Consider the following 16,759-nt stretch of genomic DNA (forward strand, 5'->3'; position numbering starts at 1 on the left):
ACCTTATACACATAGAGTTTTTGCGGAATAAAGTAATAAATTACTTTTTTTTACAATACTATGCGATAATAAATTTTAAGTGGTTATGTTTTAGTTTTTTATTAATATTTCGTTGTTGAACAGATGTTAAAAACTACGGTTTCGTATTAGTTTTTTTCTTTAATGAAAAATGGATTTTCATTTAATTTTAAACATAAATCTGTATTCTAAGGATTATGTAAGAGGTACAGATAACAATAAGCAAAATTAGCCTGATATAGATTTGCAGCCAGTTAGATTTTGCCTAAAAATTAATTTCCATCGATCTGGACCTAAGCCGGCCTTCCATCAATATATGGAGGTGCAGTGGTGAAAATCCAATTATTAGCTCCAACGCAGCGGTAGGAGCAGTTCGCAGTGCTCTTGTTACTGCCAACTTGGTTAACCTTTGAGGCCTCTGCAACTTGACCTGCACCCTTGTCCGCTGAACCTGACGGCACCATATGATAGTTGCATAGGTGACGATGGGGGTAGCAAAGACGGTGCTATCCTAGAACTGATGTCTAAGGGTCATGCCCTGAGACATCAGTCCTAGGATAGCAGTCCATAAGAGAACGTACATACCCGTTGTAATCCACCGGATGATTCTGTCTCTATAGGTATATTTTATTAGAGCCGATCATCAAAGCTTACCGTCTTCATCTCTTTAGAATAACCAATATGTTCACTAAACAGAACTTACTGAACACCCTTACTTTTTTTCATTTTTCTTATTACACTACTTACAACGTCAATAAGATGGTAACACATAATATTATGCATTTTCTCATTAAAATTAAGGTTATATTTTGTTAATAATTCTTCTAATTCAATACTGCCTTCCTCATTTTCCTCCTAAATGTATGCAACATGATACATTTCCATGTTTGCATATAAAAGTATTAGATTTAGTAATACAAGAATGTGAAGTCTGAAAATTCTGGAAAATTCTGAGGCTCAATCACGATGCAATAAGTATTTGAAATCTCAATATTAAATAATTTTTAAACGAGATTCATGTAATTCAATCGGAAATCATGCTTTAAATACGTGCTATTTATCTAAGTAACAAAATCAGTGATATCACATTAAAAATGTTAATTACGGATTAATCAATTGGAGGAAAAATTTAGGAAATATTAATTTTATTGAATACTTCTGAGACAAAGTTCAAAAACATTGAAAGTGTCTATGTAAACATGTTTACGACACCATATAAAAATTCTCTGAAATTTTGTATTGCAAAATTCACTTCAGTTAGCTTTGAAAACAAAAATTTATATTTAAAGTGTTTTCGTGTACAAAATATAGAGCTCTGCAAAAATTCGGTTAAATCTAGTTCATATTTTTGATTAAATTGCGTTGGAAATCATCGCTTACCACTTAAGATTCAATTTATCTTTATCATCATAATATTATGGCAATTGGTTTAACATGTTTTCTTTTATCAATTTCATTTTTAATCGAAATATTCATTACCATACCATACTGATAATTTTTATTATCTTCAACTTCCGTTTAATCTACCGTCATGTGCTAGTAAAATTGTACTTAAAAAAAACGTAACCCGTTTATGTATTCTTTAATTATATTAAACTTTTATATAGAAATGTCGCCCCAATTAAATATGAAGCAATGTATTAAATTGCAATATAAATATTTGGTAAGGCTCTTACCAATCACAGCAGATCATTTACAAAAAAATATAAATATCTTACTTTAAGAAAAAAATCCCTAAAAGTATGCAAAATATTTTTAGGAAATATGAGAATTTTTAAAAAAGAATTGGCTAATTACTTTCATTTTCATGTCTATCGGTTCGTTTGTATTATGTTTGAGATTAATATTCAGATAGAAAACTGAAATTTTGTACGAAAGAATACTAGAAAAATAAAAGATTTAGCCCTTCAAATCAATCGACATCTTAAACCGGTTTTAATTCTGAAGCCATTTTTCTTCTACACGGCAACTCTTTGACAAATTTGAAATTTTTTCATAGATATAAAACTTCTTTTACTCTCCTATTTCTCTCGAGTTTTCATTCTTAAAAATTTTAAGATTGACATTTATTGCAAAATGTCAATCCTCGAACGGCTACATTTTAGACTTTGGAAGCTTTATTGAACATTTATAACAGAAATATAACAGTATTCGTCTTCTTATCGAATAATATACTCTTATAGCTTATTGTTAAAGCAAATGACCTAGCCGATATCATCAATGATACAAACTATGCCTTTGGTCAGCAACAATTTTGTTTTTTCTTGGGGGTTGTGAAAGTTTTGCAAACGAATGGTTCGATAGACGGACAATGAACTAACAATTTTTTATTTATACTATATCACTGTTTTCTACACTTAGTACATAATTAATTTTTATTAGGTCAGTTCGTATTTATTGCACGTAAGCGGCCTAATCAATAAGGTTAAGTTGATTTAAATAAATACGTATACAATGTGCAATAAGTGTGACCCTTCAAATTATAATCTTCTTTAAAGATTTGATTTAATTGTAAATGAGTATACAATATTTTAAACGATGAGATTTAATTAAGTAGAAGTAGAGTATAACATGATAAAATAATCTTATATAGTTACAAATTGCTTGCTAATTATCTTATCAATGTTTGTGTAATTGTTATTAATTACTCAGTCGATATCCAAAGCTTATATGAAAGGCGTAGATAGTAATTAAAGTAATTGTATTAAAATCAACAAAGTATAGTTGAATTGGCGCCTTTTATTTAAAAAAAAAACTCAATTTTATCAGTAAACTCAGTGTAATAACTTCAATTAATATTACCCATAACAATGAACATTCATAGGTCGGCATGGTTGCTCTTGTTTCTGAGTTAAACATTTATTAATTCACACATAGCAATAAAACAAATAGGTTCGGACGTCTATATAAATGCAGGGTTAGCGTCAACTTATTCTCTTGAGGTATGCTACACAATTTGCTGATGAAGGGAAGGAAATTGCAGATTATTTTGGACTGAGGTGAACGGCCTTAATCAAATAATTAAAAGAATTAGTTGTTTTACTGTTGACTAATAAGGAAACTCTTTATATTATTTAAGGAATTTCTAAAAATTGGGATGTCAGAAGCACATAGCTGTAGTTAACCTACCCAGTGTATTTGCCTACAAGTCAAAGAATCTCCCACATTTAGAAAAAAATGTAAAAATTAATATTAATCAAATATCGATAAAAATTCAACTCTAGATCTTTTTTAGGAAGACTTAAAGAAATTCTGAATTAAAATAGGTTTTGTAGTGGGAGAATAAGCAATGGTAATTTATTTTTTTTGTATTTTGCTAACAAAGAAATTCTTGATTTTTTTTTTGTTTTTTTTTTTTATCTCATTTTACTTCTCCAACATTAATTCTCTCTTAGAATTTAACAAAAAAAAATAGTTTTTCATTTGACCTAGATAATTTTCTTGTTTTTTTTTTCTTGTATTCTTTATGAATTGCAAACAAGGAAAATTTTTCTTTTTTTGTTTTCATTTTTATTCAGTTATCCTTGTTTTCAGCATAATTTATTTAGGATACACAACATTTTGAAATTTTTGATGACGTCAGACATTTGTGCTATACAGTTTCGTTGAATTTTTCAACTAAATTTTAATGTTAATCGCAAATAATGTGAAAAACTGTATAAAGTTCGGCAACTAAATTAGATTAATGGTTTAGTATCATAAATCAGGTATCGAGGATTTAAATTGCAAAACAAATACCGAGAATATTTCTTAGTAATCATTAAAATAAAGAACAAAACTCGGTAGGCACGAAACGTTTTCAAATTTTTTTTAGAAATTTGTTACTTCCAAATCGTTAGTCCAAAAATTTATGTTGTTGTAACGTTATAATTGGCAAGATCTCGGTATAATTTGGTATACCCTGTATTCTTATCATGATAACTTCATTAGCATTACACTGAGATGTACCTAGCGAGTATTGTATTATTTTCGCTGAGTTTGAAAATTTTAGGAAGAAACTAAAACCAGCCCAATAAGTGTCTTATAGTATTTCCGTCATGCGTATTAACTCTTGCAAAATCCGTTGGGAATGATTTCAATGCTGTAGCTGACGTGATTTCATTCAATATGAAGTATTTGAAAGTTCTTCTGGAGGGAATGTTGCCAGTTAAATAACCTTCAATTCAAAGTCCTTTGCTACACTCCCATCCCTTACGTATTTTTCTCTTCCCTTCCTATCTCGCTTTGTCTTCATTTATTTGTTGTGTGTACATCTATTTAGCTAATGAATTATTTATTCTCAGACTCTCAACTAAGCTAGCTGGAATTTTCTGTACCTAAGGCTTCAGTACTATTATTCAAACCCATCTAAATAAGAATATTATTCACTTACCTCAACCGGTATAGAAAAATCGTGTGTAGTACAAAATTAATATAAGATTATAGAATTTTTTTTCCCTCTTACGAGTACATGGTATTTTTTTTTTGCATAAAAATTAAAAAAAAAAATATTTTAAATGCATTTTTAGTTTAGCCCACATAATATTTTTTTTCGCTTGTTCTACTCTTATATTTTTTTTTGTTTTTTTTTTTTTTTATCAGAAATAATTTAGTACGAACATGGTTTGGTGTCATTATCGTAGCAAAAAGAAACAAAAAAAAAAAACTTATAGTTGGTAATTTTCATTCGCAATGAGTGTAAAAAATAATAAAAAAAGAGAAAAAAATATTTTCCTGACATTCATTATTGTTACGTCATAATAATTGAAAACGAAAATTATTTTCACGTACACAATATAAATGAGGCCTAAAATTCTGTATAGGTACGTGGGTGGTTTCAATTAAAGCGCTTATATAATTTTATGTTGAAATTTATGTTTTTTTGTTTCTAGTATCATAAAAATGCAAGAACAATAGAAATGTCAGCTATAATTATACACAAAAAAGCCAGAATTCATAGTGTATAAATAAATTCTATATGTACATAAAAATTTATACAAATTCACGTGGGTTTGTGACCTTTAAATTTTTAAAATGTTGCAGATTTTTAAATTTAAGGTATTGCGTTTTGGGATTTAAAACATTGAGAATATTTGAATGGCATTCATTTTAGTCTACATCATCAATTTGGCGAGAAATAGAGTAGTGAGCCAAATTTGAGTCACCAATTTCAAGCAAAATCACTGCTTAAAACTAGAATTAAATTGGCACTTTAAAGCTCAAATTATGTTGTTATACAAGTTGAATACAAAGAATTCAAATGCGCTGCTATGTAATGCAAGCGTTCTTGAAAAGTGCAGACATTATTGCCGTAAATTAATATTAAAGATCCTTTTAATTTTAGTTACTCCTGCATAAATTTTAAAATATGAATTTGTGTGTAATTTAATTTTCTTTCTTTAAAATTATTTTAATTCAATAATTTATTTTGATTAATTTTTTTTTCTTTTTACAAAAGTTTAAATGAAATTTTTTTCAATAGAATGGAAAAAGAATCACACAAAAAACTTTTGATCCTCCATTAAAAAATTACTACCATATAATAAATTAGAAAATTCCTTGAGAAAAATTTTTTTATGCTCATGTAGATTAAAATCTTTCTTTTTTTTTTTGAAAATGTCGTCGCATCTTTAATATATATTACTCGTACATATATAAGTGAGTACAGCCATATACACCATATATGCGTATGCTTATGGTATAGTTATTCAAGGATAATCCGAAAAATACATTTTCCTTCTTCTTAACAACAGAAAATTAAAGAAAATGTGTGATTTTAAAACTGAGTACAAATTTTTTTTTTATTTTGTGTATAAGTGCATAAAGTAGAAAATTTTGTAAAAAGTACAAGTATATGAAAATGTTATATGCCACTATATACGACGGCCATTGTATACTTATACGTAATAACCACTTGTATATTATGTGCAACATAAACACAATTCATATATGAAATAAATCCAAACTGTACAAAGTGTTCGAGACTGTTATGTTTTATAACATAATTATGGAGAGTACCAACTCTGTTAGAATTATTTTAACATGTCTATTATATTAGTTAGCATGTCATATCAACATAATATAGAATTATAATCTAAGTAATGATTACTGTATAATGTATTTAAGTACACCAATTTGGAATTCAAACCAAGAGTAATTTTTAAGAGAATAAATCTTACTAAAGGATATAATAGAAACTTAATGTTGTAACCTCGAAACGGAGAGAAAGAAATAATTCGAACGAAAAATAATTGAAAGAGAATATTTTATTTGTTTCGTTTTTAACACAAACGCTACATACCTCCAGGAGAATAGTATATTATGAGCTATTACATGATCTCCATCTGAAATATTTCCCGAATTTTAATGAAAAACTTGTAACCTCCTCAAACATCATGAAGAAGGGAGATAACAGAAAAATTTCACACACTACTATTCGTTCGTCCAGACTCATTCTATCACCCTTCTTGAGTACCTTCAAATCTCGGATACCTTGTATATATACGATACAGTATACAGTTCTAGTTCCCTCTTATATTTTTGATTTATGAAGGTGAAAAAAAAAATAAAAGAAAAAATATTATTGTTATATTGCTACCATTCATATTAATTCTAGCGTCGTTTATACGTTTATTGTTCTACAAATTATATAATTATCATTTTTATTCTCGCTCTTTTCTTCCTCACTCTTTTATGTCAATGACAAATCAAGGTCTTTTTTTTCGAAAAGAATAGAATAATAATAATAACCGTAAATTGGAAATTTTTTTTTTGGTTAATTTCAAATGAGAGCAAATAATATTTTGTTTGTATAGATTGGAAATGATTTAAAAAGGAATAAAGAAAAAATTTGTATTTATTTTGCTGATTTTGATATAAAAGTTTTATAAAATTTATTGTTATATTTATTGAATATTATTAAATAAATAATATAGTTTTTTTTTTATTTTTAATTTCCAAAGAATTTTATACAAATAAATTAATTAAATTGATATGGAATTTCTTTTTAATTTGTTAAAATTTAAGAGGCATGTTGTTATTATAAATAAAGGATTATTCCTCTTACAAAAAGGATTTTTCCTCTTTAGGGAAACTGAATGCTCTTTGATACCTTGCAGGAAATAGTCAGAATTGGTTAACCGTATATAAACTACATTGATGTTGCTCAGAAAATTTTTGACCTGGAAATTCAATTTGAAGATTTTTAATGGAATTGAAGATTTTGTGGCTTGAAAACTTTTCCGACAAGGTAACATTAATGCTCCAGAATATTGGAACAAAAATTTATATTTGAACAACAAATTCAAATTGAATAGAAATGACGATTTTTCGTAAGATCAAAATATTTTTTCCCAGGAATAAAATTTCAATATTTTTTTTAATTTGAGCTTTAGGAATTTCATGATGAAAATTTGCAAAAATGCTTGATCATAATTAATTATAATTAATTATATTAGTTTAGTAAAATATTATTATTTAATATAACAAATTTGTATAACAAATATATTAGTGGCAGGATCCTCTATAAAAAGAATTTTTAAGAACTTCAAAATATTGAATTAATTATTTTAAATTATGGGGTTTTTTATACAACTTATTCGTAATCAATAAAATTAAATTTCCATTAAACTTGAAATAATATAACAGATATAAAAAATATAACAGTTATAGCAAAAATATAACAGAAATTTATGCAAATCAAATTTTAAAAATTATCACGCTGATTTGTAATTTTAGCCAATTAATCATATTATTTTTTTCTATTGCATATTTTAAGGCAATTTATTTTAAGGCAGGGTTCATAGCTTTAAGTGCAATAAAAAAATATTTTATATATTTTATAAGAGTCATAAAAATCTTTTTTCTCAAAATCATTATTTGAGATTTCAAAATATTTTACTCTAAAAAAATTATAACAATAAAAATTAAAACCATTTAAATGAGTTTTTTTTTTTGTTGTTTAACTTTTATAATCCTTTAAAATGTCATTTTAATTTTATAAAATGTAGAGTCAAAAAATTCATAAAAATTACAAGTTGAGTAAACAAATTCATTTTGTACTTAACTTTTTGTACTTTACGAACAAAAAATTTGTTTTTCTTGTGCATACTTGAATTTTAAAAAAATTTATTTAGTTGTCAGGATCGTAGGCGATTAAGATATTAATGTCTTCTTCTTTTTACATAAATCTTCTAAAATTTTAATTTATATATCACTTTTTTTCTATAATATATACTTGTATAACATAATGATTTTGTATACTTGAAGGGTAAAAGTTTCAACTAATTTATGTAGATGTAAAAATAAATTTTGATGAATATATAGATCTTGTAATTTTGTCATTCTCTAAAAGAAAATTTTTAATTTACGCAATATTTTATTCAAATTAAGCTCAAGAATGACATGGGCAAAGGAATTGCTCCTCTTAATCCACCACAGCCAGTCATGGCTTATTGTAGTCCTCCCATATCTCACTTAAACTACCCCGGTTTCAATCAAATACCTGAAGATATCCCTCAGGGAGTTGGACGTGAGCCGCCCAACATTGATAAAGCTCCTCCCAAAACCATCTGCATCTCCTAATAGCCAGAGCTCCCACGGAATGTGTATGGTTGTTTCCTTGTCGTCCCGGCAGAACTAAAAGGGAATACGATAAAACTAATTTGTAAATTGACCCAAAGCTGTAAGTAAACCTTTAAAATTGCTTTAATGCTTAAATCTTGTGACTATATTAACCGAAAATTTTACTTTCTCTTCAAAATTTTCTATATAATAAAATTATTTTTAACCCACATGACATTGAATTTTCTGAATAATTCCCGAATTAAATGTCGCAAATGATTCCTTTATTAAAATAAATTGTTCTTAAGCATATTTTTCCCGTTTTGGGTACAATTTGTAAAACACAATTAAATTTCAAGTACTTGAGTTGAAATATAAATTTCCAATCATCTTAGAATCGAAATATTTAATATTAAAATGGTCAATTTAAAATACTTTCATTCAAAATAGAAATTATTGCTAAGTCATTTCAAGGGCAGTCTTTGTCCTTCATGATTTCACTAATCAAAACTAAATTTTTTTGTTTAATTGTAAAAGACTTTTATCAATGAGCCTACATCTACATCCTTAATATTAAAGTATTTAAATAGATCTACAATTACACATTGCATATACATACATACATACAAATTGTACATATACATTTTGTGGCCCAGATAGGAATTTATTTTTTTTTTTTGTTCAAATTTATAAAACCAAAATATTTGGACAAAAAATTGTAAATTTCAATCCAGACAACAAAAAAAACTTCCAGATTTTAATCATAGGGAACAAAAATTTTAGTTAATGATAGTTTTAGATTTATTCGAAACTGAAGAAAAAAAAAACAAAAATATTTTTTGATGCTGTCAAAATATGAACTATAAAATTTTTTTTTACATGTGTACATACATTTTTGTGTATATATATATATATACATAAACAAGATCATATTAGAATTTGAAACCCAAATACAAAAGAATTTACAAATACAAATCCGAAATAAAATCAATATTTTAAATAGTTAATAAAATTTATTAAATTTTAAGCAATTTGTTCTTTTGAAAGAGATTTTTTAAGAACTTCATCAAAACTTTTTTGGTATATATAAGAAAAATTTTGAAAACCATAAACACATAATTTACCCTAAGGTTAGGTTAGTTTATATCGACACCGCCACACCCGCAAAATGCCCGCCTTCACAAAAACCGATTAAACTAAACTTCACTAAAACCGACTTCGTACCTGGCATTTACATTCGTAAAGTACGTAGTCTGTAAAAAGAAAAACGACCAGAGGCATCACTCCCTACTTTCTGCCAAATCCGAACTGCTCTTCCTCCTCGTCACAGCAGTTCCTACAGAAATCGTTCGCAGAGCTACCGCCATCCTTCTGGCGTGTTCACCAATAAGACAATGACCGGTTATAACACCTATCACAGTTCCAAACTCTTCGGGGGGAAGACATCAGATCGACCCAGCCTTGGCCAAAGAACTGACATTGCATGTGGTTCCGCTCGTTCCTCTTTGATTGGCTTACTCAACTGCCTCATTGCGTAACAGCAACCTGTAATTTAGGCTACAAAAACGTAAGAGATAGCAGTTTTACCTTGTTACGATAGATATATATATACCCAAGAAACCTTTTCCAATTGTAGATTAAGAGCAGAGTGATATTAGCACGTCAACGCATTATTAGCTTTATCTATTGCACCTGCAGGCATGACGAGACGTGTTATCACCCCGAGACCTATCCTGCCAATAAAATAAAACACCTTAGGAGAGTTTATTTCTTGCAGCCGCTCACACGTTTCCAAAACAGTGCCACACAGAAACTCCCTTTTTCTGTGAACCAAATCTTTACATACCAGAGTTCAAAAGAAGGTGGTAAAAATCTTTTCGAAGGTGTGTTCTGAGTCAACAGTGCGCATTTACGAAACCCGTGAGGATTCTCACTTGATTCTTTGTTATTTCCGTAACGCTGCAGTAACGTTTATATTTATATTCGCCCAGAAGCTCTTTGGACACTCTCTGGAGTTCCGACCTTCCTATCTCGATTTTTAATTCCGGACCTTCAACGGACCAATTTTCTAATTGCAATTTAAATATATGTACGATTAAAAATTCATTTTTTCGTGATAGATTCTTATATATAAAGATTTAGAAAGCATTTAAAATATTTAAAGAGATCAAAACAACAAAATAATTTTTAATCTTTAATAATTAAAAGGATTAATTATTATGGGAATTGCGGGAACCACGAAAATAATTTTAAACAAAAATTAATTTGTATTCCTTTCTCTATTTACTCATTTTACCACCACACCATTTCTCTCGATATTTATAAATAATGATGATATCTTTTGAGTTCGACTCTTACTCTTCATTTTCGTCTTTCTCTGATTTTTTGATTGATTCATTTCATTATTTTTCAATATTTTTCAATCTCTCTCTCTTTTTCAAGGCTCTTTTAATTTATTCTTTGTGTTTTTTCTTGTTTCAAGAATTTTTACAATACTTTACGAGTAGGTACTTAAAATATTCGACAAAAATTATTTATAAGTTTTTCTTAAACCAAAAAAATTAAACCAAAATTATGGTTAAATGGATTCAGAAAAAAATTATTGTAGAGAAAAGGATGAGATTTTCTTCAAAAAAGGATGTTAGAAATTGTTTAAAACTTTTTTTTTTCCTCTCTTATTTTTTGAAGTTTATAATATTTTTTTTTGCTTTATTTTATTAATTTATCCTTGTAGTATACGAGAAAATTCAAAAAAAAAAAAATTATAAAATACTTCAATTAATTTTTCATAGTAAAATTTAATATTTTTGTCCTTGATGAGTAAACACAAAAAAAAAAAGAAAAATAAAAAAAAAAAAAAACCAAGTAATTTTACTTATTTTTTGTTTTGTTTCTTCTTTTTTTTAATTATTATTAAAAATTTTTACTGTGTTTCTTAGTATGCATATTGCGTGTATTTAATATGAGAAACCTTGTACATTACACACACACACACTCACTATGAATAATACTGTTATACTCCAAATAATAATCTGTTATATTTTTTTTAATTTTAAATTTAACTTGAACAAACAACCATAAAGAATATTTTTTAAAATTAAAGAACTTTTAATTGTATATATTTGGAGCTCTTCTATACGTGCATGGTATATTCTGTATATATAATATATATAATCCATATTATTGTTATAAATAGGTACACAATAATGTCAACAACATTATTTTTCATATTAATTAACTGATTCACATTTTTAAAGGGTTTTAAGACTGAAAAACAATGTAAATCATAAGAAAACTTAGAGATAATAAGAAAACTGTAGAACAATAAGAAAACGCAGGTTTAAAAAATTCTTAAAAATAATTTTCTTTAAAAATTTTATTTATAAAATCACAATTATAATTAATTAATATTATTTTTATAAAAATAAAATTTTATCGAAAATTTTTTAAAATTTCAAAAAAAAATTTTGACTAAAAAATTATCTTCACATAAAAAATTATATTTGACCAGAGATTTCGAAGACCAGAGAGAGAGAAAGAGAGAGAGAGAGAGTGAAATCCTATACGGGATATGTTCATATCCCGTATAAGCACATAAAAGCATATTTTTATTAATAATAACGCCATTTAATTTTATTTTATTAAATTTTGTGTTTTCTTTTATGAAAATTTTTCTATATAAAAATAAATAGTAATTCTTTCTTCGTTGTTATTATTTAAATATACACACACATACACATTTATTACATTTTATCAAAATTTCTATTCATATATTTTTATATTATACGAGTATATAATAATATACACGTATATATAGCAATATATACGTGTATATATAACATAAAATTTCTTGAATATCCTTAATAAAGGATATTATTAACTATATGTAAAAACTTTTTTAAAAAAATTATATGTAATGTATATAAGCTTTTTATTTTTATACTCCGCCTATTTTTAAATATGGCTTCAACTATGACGTCATCATATATATTTAAAGTTTTCAAATTTTTTACTTTTGTTTTCTGTTTAATTTTTCTCCTGACCTGCTGTACAAAAACAAAAATAATAAATGTAAAATATTCATAAGTAAATACATAATATTTACTTATATACATATATGTATATAAATTTTGAATATTGTTGCTCCATTTTGTAAATTTTTTTACATTTATAAATACATATATATATACATATATTTTTTGCATATAAATTTTTAAAATATTTGTTATTTTTTCTGTTATCCTTGAATCTTAATATTTTTGTGCTTTTATGGTATTTTTATTCCAAATATATAAAGTATTTTACATAATATATAAAATATTCTTATATATGCTTTTGTTTCTTTTTTTTTGTTTTGCCATTTATAAGAATATATATATACATATATATATATCCTACAAAATATTCATTACATTTTTATCAATTTTGTAAGAATTTTTCATAGCTGTGAAGAGCGTCAGACAGTTTAGATTGAAAATAATTTTTTAAGTGTCCGTCCTTGTTTGAGAATATATCAAAAAAGAAAAAAATATATATTTTTTTGTGAGGAATTGGATATAAAAAAAAAATTGTTAAAAGTAATTAAAAATAGTACCCAAGTAATCAAAATATAATTGTAATAAAAGCAAAAGTAAGCAAATAAAAATTTAAAAATCAAAAAAAAAAATAAGATAAAAAATAAAAAAGTTTAAAATTTATTTTTAACTTATATACTAAAATATATATATATATACACATATATAACACATAAACTAGGTACTATATTAAATATTTTAAAATATTCTCCAAAAAATAAAAAATAAAAGAGAAGAGAGGAGAACCAAAACCATATAGAGAAAATTTGGTATTTTAATTTAAACGAATTTTAAAAAATTCAGTTGTACTCAACGCGTTAAGACGAATACCTTACTTCAACCCAAAAATTCAGTTAAAATTGTTTGGATAGTAAAGAAAAAAAACAAAAGGATACAAAAAGAAAATATTAAAAAAAAAAAATTATTTCCTATACTAAACCGAAGGATTATTGAAAATATTGAAGAGAAAAAAAAATTATTTATTAAAAATTTTTTTAATAAATTTTAATAAAAAAAAAAAATAAAATTTAATTGGAATTAAAAATTTTAACCATAAAGAATAACTTGTCTCCTATATCGGGAAAAAACAAAAAAAAAAAATTTTAGAAAAAATTTTCTTACAATAAAAAAAAAATTAACTTACATAATTTGAATAAAATTTTTGAAAAAATTCAAATAAAAAGAACAAATTTTTAATAAAAGTGAGATTATTTCAGAAAATTAATTAAGAAATTTATTAATTTTTTTTTTTTGTTAATTTTAATATTTTAGTGTTCTTATTTTAACTATAATATTGTTATAAATTTATCATTATTATTATTAATATTATTGTAGTTTATTTATATTATATATTTTCATTTCAATTCAAATATTTTTTTATAATCACATTATCAAAATATTAAAACAAAAATTTAATTGATTAAAATAAAAAACCAAAACCAAAAAATAAATAATAAATTTTGAAATTAAAAAAAAAATTAATTCATTTAATTTTAAGTACATAATTTTAGGCGAATCATTTAATTTAATATTTTTCATTTTATTAACCCGTTCTTTGGCAATATTTCAATATTGGAGTATATTTTGAAATTGCATCGAATAATAATTTTTTTATTCCTGTTATTTACAATATAAAAGTAAATTTTTCAAGCAAATTTTTGTTCTAAGTAACCTTGGTATCTGCTAGGAAAGAATGGGTTAAATTAAAAAAAAAAATTTTCATTATTAATACGTTAATGGCCATGTCAGTTATATTATGTGTCTAACGCTGAGAATTTCTACATGAGCCATGTCAGTCATATATGTATCTGACGATAAGAAGTTCTATATGAGACATGTCAGTTATATATGTGTCTGACGCTATGAATTTCTGCATAGGCCATGTCAGTCATATATGTGTCTGTGACGCTAAGAAGTTCTACATGGGCCATGTCAGCTACATGAGTCGTGTCAGTCATATACGTGTGAAATAAAAAACAAGTGTTTTTTTCGTGCATTTTTTCAAAAACAAAATTTTTTTTCAGTGATACACTAAATTTTCTTGATTTTCCATGGCCCATATGAAAATTTTTCAGATACTCTCGTGGTGATTAACGTGTTAAATAATATTTCTTCTATATTTTTCTATTTATACATACATTATATTTCTCTTTCTTTACATAATATATTTATATATATATATATAATTATAAATTAGATGTATATATACATTATATACATATATATGCATAACATTATATCATCGTTATAAAATCATCGTAATTTATATTTTTTTTTTTAGAGAAAAATAAAACAAAAAAAAAAAACTGCTGGATTACCTACCTATACATAACATTATTTTGCATTATACATTATTACTATTATCATTGAATGTCCTTGAGAATTTTGAGAATTATTGCAATTTAATTAATTAATTTGTAATAATATATATATATATATATATATATATATATATACAAGAGAAAATTGCGCATAATACAACATTATATAAAATTACAAAGCAAATTACAATAAAAAACCGTCAAAGTGATTCTCATAAAGCAATACATCGAAGATCTCCGCAAGATAATTGGTAAGAAATTCAAAAATTTCAAAAATAAAAAATCTCGTAAAAATTCAAATTTTAATAATTTTTTTTTCTTTTTTCAAATTAATTGAATTGAAATTGTAATTTAAAAAAAAAAGAACAATTAAAGAATTTTTTTTTTATATTTTTTATACTTTTAAAATGTAATTTCTATATTAATTTATAATTTTTTTTTTAAAAAATAATAATTTTTGATACAAAAATATTAAATGGCTGTTCAGAATATTCAAAAAGTAAGAAAATTTGTATGAAATGAAATGAGGATCGAATTTTTAAAAAGCTGATTTTAATTTTAAATTTATGAAAAGAATTGCAATTATTTTTAGAATTAATAAGGATTTGCTTGTTTTTTTTTCTTAAATTTTTTTTTTTTTCTGAATTCATGAATGATATCTAAACATAATTTGAATTGCATGATTTGCTGGAAAATATATGTATAGATTTTATAAATAACAATAATAATATGCTTAATGTGATACAAATGTACACTGAAAAAAAAATTCTGTGATGCATACATTGCTTTCCTTCCGTATTCGGATTTTATTGAAGCAATTTACTGTATATAATTGAGCAAATTTTTTTGAGAAGCTGCCATCAAAACATATCGGTAAGAATGCAGAACTAATAAAGCCTGCTTTGCTCTTTGAATTGACCGGACACGGCAATAAATTAACCAGTTGAATACACCCAAAAAAAATGCTATTAATAATTTAAAAATTTAAAATTTAAATAATTTCACTGATTGCATAACTCATTCCAAAATAAAATTGTAATTAAAAAATTTAATTTAATACTAAAAACAATAATATGAATTTCAGTAATTTCGAATCTCTTCATTCACATATATAGTTAAAATATTGACTTCGTTTATATACTGACTCAATCCATTTTTATTTCATTCATTCAAAAATCCGTTTACATCTTATCAATTCATGATATAGAGCAAATAACAATATTAATTTCCGTAAAGCATAATAAATTCATAAGCATTTTTTGTTAATACAATCTTTCTGCAAACATTTTGCAAAAGGATTGTGTTTACATTATGGCACGAATTTGAAATTTAGATTGCCAAAATCGTATATTTTGACATTTTGCAAATGATTTTAATGTTTGACAACTTGAAATTTCAAAATATGAAATTGAATGTTTTGTCAAAGTTTCGGCATAAACAACATGGAAGGCTAAGTTTTACTTAAGTTAATGCAGATTTCACAAAAAAATAAAATCAAATACAATATAAACCACAAATAATTCTATAATTTGATTTTGCTAGATTTACAAGAAGTATTTCCATTCAATAGTATTCTTGGCAATTTAGAGAAAATTGCTTTCGAAATAGTGTATCTTTCGAATATTAGACCTAAACCCAAAATTTCGTTCAATAAACTCTTAATATTTTTATAAAAATTCTTTAAATTTGCAAAGGAAAAATTTTAAAACTCTCCAAATTCTTAAGCCCTAATCTAAAATTTTATTTAAATTTTCAAATAAATTACAAACATCGCATTCCAAAAAACCCCAATATTTGTTCAAAATT

At 25.1% G+C, this 16,759-nt stretch overlaps 1 protein-coding gene across 3 annotated transcripts in view; it reads left to right on the forward strand.

Moving 5' to 3' along the window:
- The first annotated feature begins 13,014 nt into the window (after positions 1-13,014).
- Positions 13,015-16,759, forward strand: part of LOC129612540 (glutamate decarboxylase) — a 46,139-nt gene continuing 42,394 nt past the window's right edge. The window contains exon 1 of one of the 3 annotated variants that reach the window (XM_055526192.1): positions 13,015-13,189. The gene's annotated coding sequence lies outside the window, so the exon portion shown is untranslated. Of the gene's footprint in view, positions 13,190-13,756; positions 13,835-15,045; positions 15,205-16,759 lie in introns of those variants that run through there. The other 2 variants (XM_055526191.1, XM_055526193.1) reach the window with 2 other exon arrangements.

Source organism: Condylostylus longicornis, unplaced genomic scaffold (genome assembly GCF_029603195.1).
Source record: "Condylostylus longicornis isolate FDR11 unplaced genomic scaffold, ASM2960319v2 ptg000074l, whole genome shotgun sequence".
NCBI classification, from domain to species: domain Eukaryota; kingdom Metazoa; phylum Arthropoda; class Insecta; order Diptera; family Dolichopodidae; genus Condylostylus; species Condylostylus longicornis.